The sequence below is a fragment of the Mirounga angustirostris genome, unplaced genomic scaffold, assembly GCF_029215605.1.
Source record: "Mirounga angustirostris isolate CCGP_5_RB_7025 unplaced genomic scaffold, mMirAng1.0.hap1 SCAF_7, whole genome shotgun sequence".
In the NCBI taxonomy this organism is placed as follows: Eukaryota; Metazoa; Chordata; class Mammalia; order Carnivora; family Phocidae; genus Mirounga; species Mirounga angustirostris.
This window is the reverse complement of record NW_026991715.1, coordinates 95,353,876-95,367,917: the sequence shown is the minus strand read 5'-3', so window position 1 is coordinate 95,367,917 and position 14,042 is coordinate 95,353,876. Positions and strand designations below refer to the sequence as shown.

Below are 14,042 nucleotides of genomic sequence, written 5' to 3'. Positions count from 1 at the left end.
GTGTAGGAAAATTGCTTAGCATATATCTGCCACAAAGCAAGTGTACAAATAAAGGGGAGCCTTCATCGTTCATTAACTATTACTCTGTTCTGGATATTGGAGTTCAGGTCTAAATTTTCTTCATGGACCGTGAGCTCCTTGAGAGGAGGAGGCAGGTCTGATTCCCTTCTGTATCCATTCATCAAATGGCCAAACATCTGTTTGCAGCCCAGCTCTGTGCCAGTCACCCACACTGTGCGGGTGTTGATGAATGGTTAGTGGATGAAAGGGGAGGATTGATGGGCAAGTTACAAAAGGTACCTTTTATTGAACAGCACTGAGTGCTAGAGCAGCGCTTCTCAAACTTCAGTGTTTGAGAACTGCCTACCTGGGAGTCAGATTCTGATTCATCCAGTCTGGAGGGGGGCCTGAGAGTCTTCATTCCCAACACGTTCCCAGGTGCCCCTGCTCTTGCTGGTCAATGAACCGTGCTGTGAGTAGCAAGGCACTAGGCGTCTGTGCCTTACCTCACTTAACTGATAGCAAAAACCTTCTGAGTTTAGAAGTGAGGAAAAGTGAGTTTGTAGGGGTCGAGCAGCTTATTTATGACAGCTGACCAGTCTGGAATCAGGGTGGCCTACCTCATTTTCGTCTATTGAGCTATATTGACTCCTTAAGACCAGAGGTTCTGAAAGTTTGCTGCACATCAGAAATCACCCAGGGAGCATTAAAAATCCTGATGCCTGGGGAACGGGATACCAAGTAATTCTAATGTGCAGCAAAGTTTGGGAACCACAACTTCCCAGCATAACCTCATCCAAAGAACAAAAAAGGAAGGAACCTATTCTTCAATCTCTCTAATTTCAGGTACCAGTCACAGACTTTCAGAATTTGGAACCGTAGGCCTCTTCATTATTTTACAGATGTGGAAATTGGGACCTCTGCAGGTTAAGATACTTGCCCAAGACTACCCAAATCATTGACAGCAAAGTTAGGACTAGATAGAATTCAGACCTCTTAGCTCCCACTTTCCATGTGCCTCCTGTTCTAACCAGCTGTGAAGGTGACAACGCACATGGGTCCTGTCCAAGAGAAGGATTCCAGAAACACAGGCTATTCACTGGAAAGGTATCTTCATGCTCTGCCACCAACCAGAACTTCAGAGACTTAAAAGAGACCTGGGGGCGGTGGGTGGAGAGGGGGCCCTGGGGAACATCTGACACCACAAGGGCAGGGAAGTTTTCCTTTACAATAACATCCTGCCATTCTTGAAATGATAGCATGTGACAGATGATCCTGTGAAGTTATAAGGGCTTTAAAATTCCAAAATGAAATGTATAATCCCATTATGGTAGGAGCAAAATTAGTGGCTTGATTCAGTACGATTAACATTTATTGTCTTAATCATGACATAATGTCAGTTTCACTGGATGCTGCATGTTAAAGATATGGGGACTGCAAATATGTACAGTCAATCTTTTTGGGGGGGCTTGACGTGACTCAGAGTTGAAGAGCCCACATCTTAGCTATTTCTGTGTAGCTTTCCCTTACAACCATTGAAAAATTAGCAATGTGGCATGCCTGTACTCTTAATTGTAACCATCTATTGAGCACTTATTCTGTGAGCACTGCATTATCCCCTTGTGGATGTATTCATACTTAATCTATATAACACTCCCCCCCACGAGGCATCCCATAGCAAATAGTTTAAAGGGGTGTGTGTGTGTGTGTGTGTGCTCGAGTGTTCTGAGGCTGGGAACATCGTGTGGACAGGCAGTCAGAGATGAGAGGAATATGATCTGGATAAGTGAGTTGGATGGGAATTGGGACAAATTCCGTGTGGCCTGATGGTAGAGTTTAAAGGAGCAGGCAGGATGAGTGGAAGAAATGAAGTTAGGGATCATGCAGGGAGTTGCAGATCATGCAGGGAATTGCATCCTGTGCTAAGAAGTTTGGATTTTTACCCTCCAAGTCAGTGGGATCCACTGAGGATTTTAAGTAGGAGTGAGAGATAGTCTCATTTCCATTTTAGTAAGACCGCACTCCGACTGCAGTATGGAGATGAGAGGGGGCAGAGCTGGAGGGAGTGTCCACTTAGGAGACTGTTGCAATACTGCAGGTGGCAGTGATGGTAGCTTCAATTAGGCAGTGAGAGGGGGCACAGAGAATAAGCACATTCAAGACAAATTTCTAAATCCCTGAGGTTTGGTGATTTATGGGACGGAGCGGGAGGGGGAGGAGAGAGCTGAGAGAGAGAAGGAGAGAGAGATCAGAATCAAGGTCTATGGCTGGACTATTGTCTTGAGCTGGAGTGGTCCTGAGAAGGAGCACATAGGGAGGAGGGAGAGAAGCTCTAGAGGGCGGGATGTTGTTAGACAGGTTTATGATGAGCTACCTATGGCCTGTGCCAGGGGAAATGTCCAGTAGGAAGCTGGACTCCTGGAATTCTCTTTATTGATCAGAAAAGACCCTAAAGCTGTCAACATTTTGTAATCTTATGATCTTAAGATAAATGTCTAAAAACATGACAGCTTGACCCCAATCATAGGTTGGTTGTCCTAGCTCGGAATATGACTCAGGGCAATCAGCCAAGAAACAGAGGCCCTGTGGGCACTAGGACAGTTAAGAAGACCTTTTTTTCCTTTTCTTTTTAAATATTTATTTATTTATTTTTGAGAGAGAGTGGGGGGGGGACAGAGGGAAAGGGAAAGAGAGCCTTAAGCAGACTCTGCGCTGAGCGCAGAACCCAACACAGGGCTCCATCTCACAACCTGAGATCATGACCTGAGTTGAAATTAAGAGTCAGATGCTCAACTGACTGCACCACTCAGGCACCCCAAGAAGACCTTTTTTTCTTTAAAATCATAGCAAATGAGATAGTCTCCCCGATCTCTTTGATGGGAGTTGTCTCACTCACTCTCTCACTCATTTGAAAAACCTTTTACTGAGCACTTTCCACGAGCCAGGCATTGAGGATACAGGATATGGAAGAAGGTCCCTGTGCTTGAGTACCTCTGGGGCTAGTGGAGAACACAGACACATGGACATATGATTAAGATTCCATGTTACAAGCAGAAGGAGAGTTGGATGTCAATGTTCAGGACCCCCAGATGTTCTTAGACTTTGGGATGTTAAATATTGCCATGGAAGGGGCACCTGGGTGGCTCAGACGGTTAAGCGTCTGCCTTCGACTCAGGTCATGATCCCAGGGTCCTGGGATCAAGTCCCACATCAGGCTTGCTGCTCCACAGGTAGCCTGCTTCTCCCTCTGCCTCTTTCTCTCATGAATAAATAAAATCTTAAAAAAAAATATTGCCATGGAATAGAGGCAGATATTTGTTTTCAGCTTTGAAACTGGTTTTCAGTTTGCAATAAAGCTCTGTGTCTTTAGGAAGGCCACCTCCAAAGTCTATTCCCTTGATGCTGTATTAATGGTGATGCATATAAGGAGAAAGAATTATTGTAGCAGAGGAGGGCTGTACCTAGCTCTGTCTGGGGCAGAAGAGCATAAGGTGGAATCAGAGAAGGCTTCCTGGAGGAGGGAATGGCATTTGCATGGGTCTTGAAAAATGAATTGGACTTCATGGTGTGTTAAAGAAGGCATCCTTAGCTTGTGCAGATGCCAAGGGAGCAGAGAGAATTTTGGCATGTTGGTTGGGGAGGTGAGGAGAAGCAGGATTCAGATGCTGGGCAGCCTTGAATGTCATTCTGGGGAGACATGTGGGCTCAAAGGAAGTGGTGAGGAAGAGGCCATACATGCACGTGCCCATAGGGACCAAGCAAGTACATAAAAGGACAAGGTGGAGTGACCAACTGTCCCGGTAAGAGCAGTTTCCTGGGACACGGGATTCAGTGCAAAAACCAGACAAGTCCCCAGCAAACCAGGAAGCATAGGTCACCCTAGAATGAGACCAGGCCTGGGAGACCTGGTAAGTGCATGTCCACCCCTCATAGGCCCTTTTCACGTCAGGAGGTAGCTCCCAGTGCTGCCATATGGGAATGCAGAATGGTATCTCTGGATCTTCCAAGTAGCCAAGAGAAGCTGACAATTCAAAACTTTATGGAAAAGCTGCTGTTTTTTAAATGTTGACCAAAAAGTCAAATGTTTTATTTTTTATTGTTATTTTTTAAATTTTTTGTTTGAGTCTCATTGACACACAAGTCACATGTTTTAAAAACACCAGGCCAGCCCAACAAAGCATTTCTGTGCACCGTGTGAGTGCCACAGACTGCCAGTTTGAGGATCTCAGAGCAAAATGTCATAAGCAAAGCCTCCCACATCCCACCCTGTTCCTGTCCTGAGGCACGTTCAGACAATTTTCATTATGCAGAGTGACTTCAGTGATCAATCGTTTGGTTTCGTAATTTGATGTTCTTAACCAGATTTTGATGCTGGGCACAGAACGTAATCGATCAAAGAAAGGATGAATGGTGGTAATAGACACCCATTCAATTTTTTTGAAAGATGAAATTTGTGCTCAATGGCTTGTTCTTGCCCAAATCTGGAAACCTATGTGATGAGGAAGATAAAGCATGTGCATCTCAAGCATCAGCCTTAGTTTTTAGTTGAGGTCCATTTATTCTAGGTATCAGGACAACCCCTTGGCTGAGATAGGAAAAGAACCATCACTTCATTTGTAGGGAACTTGGAGATCAGGGGCCAGCATTTGGAGGCAGTGAAGAATGGTATATTTGATTTAACACTGTGGTCAGAACAGCTGGGTTCTAGCACCAGCCCTGCCACTTTTGGCGGCTGTGTGACCATGGGGAAACCACCCAACCTTTCTGGTCCATGGCTTCCCCATTTGTGCTGCAAGAAGACTGGCTTGCAAGGACTCCCAAGGATCACCCTCCCCATCATCTCTCTAATTCTAAGCTTTAACATTGGTTAGAATTTTGCTAGGATTTCTCCAGGCTTGCCAGGGTGATAGAGTCAGCAGGGGTTTTAAAGAACAAATCAGCCCAGACAACTGTGACATCTTTTTTTTTCTTTTCTAGATAGAATTTGTAGATATGGGGTTGTAGTAAGTTGATCTGATATCTGGGCACCACCAGGCCAGCTCTCCCGATGGCATTTTTATTGTGTCACTTAATCTTTCTTTAATTGAGTGTGGATTAGAACACAGGGGTGGGAGCTGGGTACCGGAAGAAAGCATTAAAGGCAGGGGCTCTGTGGCTGGGGAGCCTTCTGCTCCAAGGGGGGAGGGGTGGAGCAGGTGGGGGAGGACCTGCACTCATGCCAAGCTGCAGTGTCACCTTTATTAATGATGACGGGGAGAGGGAGTCAGCAGGCAGCTAATGCAGACTGCAGAGGAGTAATTGGAAGGTGTTGTTACCATTCCAAAGGACAGGGAAGTAGAAGTGGGACAAATGGGAATTTAAAAGGAGGGAGGTGAGCAAAGGGAAACAATGAAAAAAAAAATGGACTATGATGTCATTTGGAAAATTGCAAACCAATGAATCAATGAGGTATCATTGCCAGGGCAGAAAGGAAACGGCCTAAGGAGCCAGCCTGTCGGGGGAGCTGGGAGCTGACAGGAAACACAAGATCAGTGGGCAGTGCAGTGTCCTCATCAGGAGGTCAGCTGGAACCTGAGCCCCACGAATGGTCTTCCACTCCGTTCTGCCCCCTCTTCCTTGAGGCTTTTTTTTTTTTTTTTTTTGCACACGAACGACATCAGAAGGAATGCTCTATCCAAAAGGGCTTTACAGGAGCTCATTAATGTGAACCCTTGGAGTCAGCTTTTCAAACAGTTATCTCTGAGTTCAGCTTCATGGGATTTTTTTTCATCATTGGAATCAGCTTCATAAAAGCCAGAGCATGATGATTCTGCCAGTTTTTACTGTTAACAGATGAAATAGTACTCTCTTTATAGAAATGAAGAGCAAGGATTTTTGGTGGCTTTCTTTCATTCTCAAGACCTTGTCAGCAGAACTGGCCTGAAGGCAACCCAGTAGGCAGGTGCCTGCGTGGCATCCCATTACCTGCAGGTGGAGGTTCAAAGCCTTCAGCCTGGCATTCAAGGCCCTTCCAGTCTGTCCCTCTGAATCTCTCTCGAGATCTCCCTCTATGAACTTCTGCTGTACCAAAACACTCTGCTCATTTCCACCTCTGCGTCTTTCCTCATCCTGTTCCACATACAAAAGTGGGACAGCAATTTCTCAGCATCTCCACTCTCCCTCCCCCTCCCTTGCCTAGAGCAGACATCACTAATCAATCAACACACTCTTACCTGCTGAGCTAGGACTTGGCCTTAGAATCATTTCCCACACAGCTCTTTAGGCATTTACTATCAATCAATCAAATTAGCCAAATTATAAAATGAAATGTATTTTCTATTATAGATCTAAGATGTCCTTTCCCACTTTTATCTTAATCTCTTTCAATCACTTAATTCCTCAAACCCCCACGTTCTCTGTGAAATTTTCCCACTTCTTACAAGCCTAGAGAAAACTTTCCTTGTAGCACTCATTTTGCACCTGTCATCCGGCATCACAACGTATATCTCTCTACAGATCAGAGTTTCTCAACTTCAGCACTAGTGACATTTTGAGCTGGATCAGTCTTTGTTGTTGGGGCCAGCCTGTATACTGTAGGATGTTTAGCAGCATCCCTGGCCTTTAAGCAATAGATGTCAGTAGCAACCTTCCCCTTTCCCCCAGTTATGACAGATTGCCCTAGTTGAGAATTACTATAGTGATGGATAGATTGAGAGAGAGAGAGAGAGAGAGAGGGATATTCTTTCCTATACCCTGAGACCTTCAGTATGTAGTAAGTATGTGATATAGCTCCTTATAGATAATAGCTGCTGAGTAAATATTTGCTAACTGATTGATTAATTGGGAGTGAGGCGTGAACAACTGTCTGGGAAAGGAGAAAAATCCTTCCCTAATGTGGATTAAGAATTACACATCAGTATGTCATTGCTTCAGTTGAGCACTGTGGAGCTGAGCAATCAAGGAGGTGTTGCAGAGGCCTCCTCCACACACACCCAGTCCATTATTATCATACTTGGATCCAAGGAGCGGAACATGCTGGGACCAGCAGGTCACTTGCAGCAGGGTCAACTAGAACCATTTGGAGGAGGTTGGGGAGGTGTTAGGAGACTACTGGTTGGAAAGTTGGGCTTGAAGTTTAAAACACAATTGTGAGACAGAGACCTTCTTCACTCTACTTCCTTCAAGTAAACACAAGGGGTAAACTAAAGCAATCCTTTTATCCACAAAATAATCACCCCTCCTGAAAACCCTCTTTCCTGGCTGCCTGGTTGTCTGTGAACATATTTGTCTGCCTCCCCTCTTCTCTTTCAAATGCGGAGGCTTTGTAAAGGGAAACAAAGGGCAGGGAGAGATTGTATAAATCATCATCCGCAATGCAGTTCTCCAGGTCCACAGGGAGGTTTAAATCATCCTCCACAAGTCAACCAAAAGCTAACTCCACACTTCCCCAGCTGATCAACAAACTGTTTTGGTGAACCAGAAAGAGGGCTGAGGCTAAGCATTGCAAGACAGCTTTCTGAGTGCCTCTGGTGAGCCAGGCTCTACACAGGACCCCTGCACCTGCCTTCGACTTCGTCCTCACAGCAGGGCTATACATAGTACTAGTATCCCTGTTTCAGAGATGAGAGAAGCAGGGCCAGGGAGATCAAGCAACTTGTCCAGAGTTCCAGGGCATGTTGAAGAGAACTGGCATTTGCTCCCAGGACTTAGGATGCCCTGTCCAGTGCCTTCCAGGAAAGCTGCTTCTGGGAAACCAGATAAATTTCCTAGTATGTGGCATTGATGTTCCACTCTGAATCCTTCTTGGCCTTAACACCCTAAGCAATGCAGAAAATGGAGCAGTTATCTTCAGTTGAGACTAAAATCATGGGAGACTCATAAACCATAGAGCACAGTCGTTAAGAGAGCTGGGCCTGTCTATGTAGCTGTGTGTCTACCCATATCAACTGGTCTATCTCCCTATATAACCTGCCAAGCTAGCTCTGCACACCCATCCATTCATCTCTCCATCCATCCCTCCCTATCTGTATAGGCACAAGACATTTCTAGAATGTTTCTTCATATTCGAGACCTTTATTGAATTGAGTGGAATATTGAATGTTCTCTGTATTCAAGGCTAGTTAGGCAGGAGCCCAGTAAGGTAAAATGTGTGCTTTTCCTTTCTTCATTATACTTTGAGGTTAATTTTCCTATTACTAAGATTACATCATGTTTCTAAAACAATAGCCTTCTGGGGTCAAGCTGATCTAGGCAAGTCATGTCACCTCTCTGCTTCTCGGTTTTGATCTGTAAAGTCCACATGGTTTTATCAAGATCGCCTGGATGTTGGGAGGATTAAATGAGATAAAGCCTATATAGGGTATGGCCCATAGTAAGTGCTCAAGAACTGGTGGTGGTGGTGACCATCAGGATACTTTTTTGCAGTGTCTGACTCATAGATGTCCAACTAATATTACCTTCTCCTTCTTCCAGTTCTTTTCTTCCCTTGCCACAACCCTATAAAAAGTCCTCACTGATGGATAAATAAAGGGCTTAGCATGCTGCCTGATACACACTTAGCACTTTAAGTGATAGATCTTGTTGTCCTGTAGCCCGCAGTGCCTTCTGCCTGAAACATAATATCCCTTTGTGATACTTTTTCTGTTGAAGGTTGATCTTGGTGTCCTACTTAAACTTGATGCAAATGTTTGCAAGAGAAGGCGAGGGGCTGCTTAGAATACTCATCCAGAGCCCACATCCCAGTGATGCTCCTGGCTTTGCTATTACCCAGGGAAAAGTGAGCTGAGGACAATACCATATTGTCCAGGACTCCAAAGAGACTTTTTTCCACAGCCTTTCCTGAGGCATTTGGTGCAGATTGGGGGACCATCACTGGTATATGTGCTGAGAATAAATCCTTGTTTCTGAAACTATTCTTCTTACAATGGCATTTGTGAACTTCTCCACCCACACCTCCACAAATGCTATTAGAAGTGTTTAGAAAAATCGCCTTTCGTTCAGTTAAAAACTGGGGTGTCCTGAATGATAGCCCCTTCCTGGCAAGCAGGTTTCTCAGGTCCCACAGATGCGAATGGCTTTAATCAGAGACTGGGAGCCACTGGAGCAGGCTCCTCTCCATTCAGCTCTGAATAACAGGGAGATGAGCCCATTAAGCTTGAAGACCGATAGGATCCGCATAAAACCAGAGTCCACTCTCTTGCCTGCCCAAGGAGGGCCAGAGTCTGCTATAAAATAGTCATTTAGTGAGAAGCATTTGCTGAAGAGTGGTGACACTATGACGAATAAGGAAGAGTCACCATTGAAAACATAATTTGCACTTTTCACAGACTCATGACCCTGGGAACAAGTCCAGTACGGTGTCTTGGAGATGGGCTTGTGTGGTAAGACGTGGAAACCGCCTCTTTAAAGAGGGGTTCTGGAAACATACAGCAGCAAGAGAAAGCTTTTTAAAACCCAAGTCAATGGCCTCCTTTTGCACTTGGAGGAAAAGCCAAACTCCTGCCCCTGACCCCCAAGGGCTCACAGGATTTGGCCCCTGCCTGTCTCTCTGACCTCATCTTATATAATGTCTTCCCTCATTTCATACTTTCTAGCTATGCTGGCCTTCTTTTAGATCCTCCAGCATTCCAAGCATATTCCCCCCTCAGGGTCTTTGAATCTGCTGTTCAATTGCCCTGGAATGCTGTTCTGCCATAGTTTTGCATGACTGACTCTCATTATTCAGATCTCCGCTCAAATGCCAACTCTCTAAGAGGCTGCCCTTGTCTCCCCTATTGAAAATGGTTTCTTTCCCACTCCATCCTTATCTCATTCCTTGGTGGTATGTCATTAGTAGCAGATATTACTGCCTAAAATAATCTTACTTGTGTACTCACTCGCTTCTAGTATGTTTCCCCATCCCTGGCCCTCTATCCAATGGGGATGAGAGCTCATTAAGAACAACTTTTGTTACTTTCATTCCTGGTCGTATCCCCTGCAACTAGAACCAAGCCTGGAACATAATAGATGCTCAATAAATATTTGTTGAATTAAGGAATGTGTGAAAGAATGATCTCACTCTGGCTTGGTCAAATATAATTTAAGATAGAGTACACTCAGAAGCAGAACAAAAATTCTTTCATTTCTGAACTCCCTTAAGGCAAAGATGGTCTATACATGAACTTAACTTTTCAGAGTTTGTGTGTGGAGGTTGGAGTGGTCCCTGTAATATTCATTTAGAGATGGGGAATACTATAATAAATTCAGTCCCTCATCTAACACATACTTACTGAGCCCACACTAAGTGGAAGTTCAATTCTAGATTCTGGTGATAGAGCAATGTATAAGTGGACAAAAATCTCTCTCCAGGTGGAGCTGACAGTGCTGACATGGGAGACACAGTGGATTTATGAAAAGAACACAGGTTTTGGAGTCAGAAAGATCCAGATTTTAATTCCTGGCCCATCATATACTAAATGTCTGTCTAGGCAAACTGCCTAACGTCCATACATTTCACTTTCCTCATCTGTAAAATGGGCATAAAGTTGACATCATGAGGTTGTTGAGATGAGTCAGTGACATGATGAACGTAGAGTCCTGAACACAAAGAATGAATGAATGGAATTTCCTTGCTTTCCCTCTCCCCTTGGGATCCCATTGTATCCTTTGGAAGATTTACTTTATTATTTTTTTTAATATTTTATTTATTTATTTGACAGAGAGAGACACAGTGAGAGAGGGAACACAAGCAGGGGGAGTGGGAGAGGGAGAAGCAGGCCTCCCGCCAAGCAGGGAACCCGATGCGGGGCTCGATCTCAGGACCCTGGGATCATGACCTGAGCCGAAGGCAGACGCTTAACCAACTGAGCCACCCAGGCACCTCTACCCTTTGGAAGATTTAAAGTGACCCCACACCACAGAGCCACATGCAGAGGCTCCAACAAGAATCAGAACGTGTTAGTTTCAAAGGAAGTATATGTTACCAATTGTCTCCTCTTCCAGCCTTGATTCAAAGCAGCCTTGTTTACCCCTCCCTTCCTGCTCACTCTCGGAGGAGACACCTGTAGTTCTGGCCCTAGTGATGCTGGGTAGTTGAGCCATCATTAATGCCCACAGCACCAGACAGGGGTGCACGCAGCTAAGTCTACAAGAGTTGTCATGTTGTAAGGATGGAATATGTCAGAGCGTATCCAGAATATACAGCATCCAAGTGGTACTTTTCTGTTTTCCTGTGATGTTGTGCCTTTGACATGGAGCAGGCCACATGAAACCCTGGGATCTGTGCCCATCAGGCAGCTGCCCCTGAAAGAGGGTGACTTGGTTTACTCTATCACACAGCAGGATCCCTGGGGAACCAAAGAACACCACTGCACACAGAGACCGGCACATCCTAAAGCCAAACAGCTGGGGGAGTAAGTTTTTGATGAAGACAGTTGTATTTCACACTTTTGAACAATTTGGGCACTGTTGTCACTCTTCCCACCTGCCTGCAATTGTCCCCAGATAAAAGACACCTCCCAGCATGCCCTGGTCCAAGAGGCTTACATTTGATTTACTTAACAGCTGGACTTTGGGCATGTTGTTAACCAAGGCACGTTTGGAGTCAAAGGGCACTGAGCTGTGATTGGGAGCACTTGATGTGTCCACAGCCAGTCATAGGTAGGTGATGTCATCATTTCCCTCACCCAGGTCAGGAATTTCAATGAGCTAATCTGCATAGTTTCTCTGGATCACAGTCAGCGACTATGACAACAATAATAATAGCTGATAATTATCAAGGTCTTTCTATGTTCTAAGTGCTTTTTGATTTAATCCTCACCCACCCCGTATGAAGTAAGGAACATTTCTATCCCCTTTTACAGATGAGGACACTGAGGCACAAGACTCTGCCCAAGGTCACACAACGAGGAAGAGAGTGATAAGATTTGAACTCGGACTGGCTGACTCCGAGGCCCCACTCTGACATTCTACCTCCTGGTGGAACCAGGTGTAAACTCTTTGGAGCCCAGCCTTCTCCATCCCACTCACTGCTGCACCCTGACACCCAGCGCAGTGTCCAGAACGTGATGGTTGCTAAGACAGAACAATACACTGGTTTCCCCAAAGATCACTACACACTAGAATTCCGAGTACCTGACAAAGCTCTAAGATAAAGGGGTTTTAGAGTCCCTGTTTTTCTAGCACAAGAGCCTCCCACTTCCGGTCCTGGATCCACCACACAGACAGTGCCAATTCCACTCAAGAATTAAATCTGTTACATAACCACATGGCAGACATGGGGGTGAATGGAGAAGCCACCTGAGGATGGCATTTGGCCACTCTTAGTCTCCCAAGGAGATAAATGGCCTGAGAGATAGAACTTTTCATCTCCTTATGAGCCTCCCTCGATATGAAAACTTTCCTTCATCTCCTCTCCTTGGCGCTTTCTATATTTTATTTTATTTTGGCCCTGCACATTATTTGAAGTTACTATAGCAACATGTCACCAGCTGGTATCGCGTAGTAATGTTGGCATTTAGGTAGCAAGCTCCCAAAGTTAGCTGCTTCCCTCCTTCTGTGAGCTCATCCCTCCCACAATTTCAGGTGAGTGGGGGACGCATCTGCAGCAACCAGGCCCCTCTCCCCCTTGGTTGCTTGGTTTTCAAGGCAGGGCAAACCGATTGCCTCTTCCTGATCCACTCAGCACTGCTGAGGTCTTGACTGTGTGTGAGTGAGTGTGTGTGTGAGTGTGTGTGTGTGTGTAGGTGTGTTTGCCTTAGAGGTGGTTAAATAGATATGTTTAAGTTGGGTGACGTGCACCCAACTATTGGCCTTATCAATATGAGGATATGATGATGATTTTTTTTTATGCAAAGGAGCCGAATGATTAGGGGAGGGCTACTCTCCTGATCCTAATCACCTAGTATCCCAGCTAATGAATATTAATCACAGGATACTGGGTTTCTCTTTTCTCTTTTGCCATCTCACAGTGAAGAGACCCTGGCTGTTTTCCTTTGGAGCTTCAGTGCTCTCCCAGGTGTGCGAGACCTCTCTCCATACTGATGCGCTGAATTAATTAAGAGGACTGATTTTCACGGATCGCTGAAGAGGGTTCTATGTGGCAAATAAGCCCTGCCACTCAAGGCGTTAAGTAGCCCCTCATCAGCCAAGTGCCTGCGATGATTGCACTTATTTTTACACGTTTGACCTAGTTTCAAACCGTGTCTCTTCATGCTGTGATTCATTAGCTACATTTTAAACCGCCCCGAACGGAGCCGAGGTGACTCTGCCTGGTTTGTGCCAGTGTCTCAGATACAGTTTCTCTCCGGGATTTAAGATGCAGGTCCCCATGGTATTCTGTTTTAAGAAGCAATTTCCCATCCAGGCACCCTGCATGCTGCTTGGCTATGGATGAGTGGCTGCCTCATGCCTTGATAGTAAATATATGTCATCTATACGGTTTCTGCCCGGGATGGGAAGAGGGGATTCTCACCAGCCTGGACTGCAGGGGACATGGGGGACTGCATGTCCCCCATGCAGTACTCAGGCTTGTCCATGTTGCCGGCAGGACTGGGAGATTTGGCTCCTACGCTATAAAGTTTGAGCAACGTCAATGTGAGGAGTGTCTGAGTTGCTAGAGCAACTCCCCCCTCCCCATTCCTCTGTCTCTTTCTAAACATTTAAAACATGGTGGATATAGAAGTAAGGTCTCAAACTCATAGAAAGGGAAGGCGGCAGGAAGCAAAAGGTGGATTGCCATGTTGAAGATAATACTGAAAAAAGGATAAACGTCAGAGAGGCATAATGTTATTCTATCATTCTCTCGTTATGTGACAAAGAGGGTTTTTTTTTTTTTTGCTTTGTTATTTGTTTTCTAATATAAATGACAGAAAGGAGCCTTTTCTGAATACGAACCTGCTGCTTGCGTCTCATGCCATTTCACTAATCAATCGATCACATCAGTGTGATTTCTGACAGATTTGGTGCTAAGGTGGGCTAGACACCAGAGTAGGAAAAAAGGGGTTCTTCCAGACAGATGTAAAACACTGTCCTTTTTCATTAACAGCCAAATGCAGGCAACTTGTCCAAACTTCAGTCACATTGCA

At 45.2% G+C, this 14,042-nt stretch overlaps 2 protein-coding genes across 2 annotated transcripts in view; one reads left to right on the top strand and one right to left on the bottom strand.

Annotated features, from left to right (window-relative positions):
- DOCK2 (dedicator of cytokinesis 2) overlaps nt 1-14,042 on the top strand; it is a 419,219-nt gene that overhangs the window by 310,404 nt on the left and 94,773 nt on the right. The gene's annotated exons all lie outside the window — the stretch shown is intronic.
- The window catches only part of INSYN2B (inhibitory synaptic factor family member 2B), a 118,614-nt gene that overhangs the window by 103,830 nt on the left and 742 nt on the right, over nt 1-14,042 (bottom strand). The window lies entirely within an intron of this gene.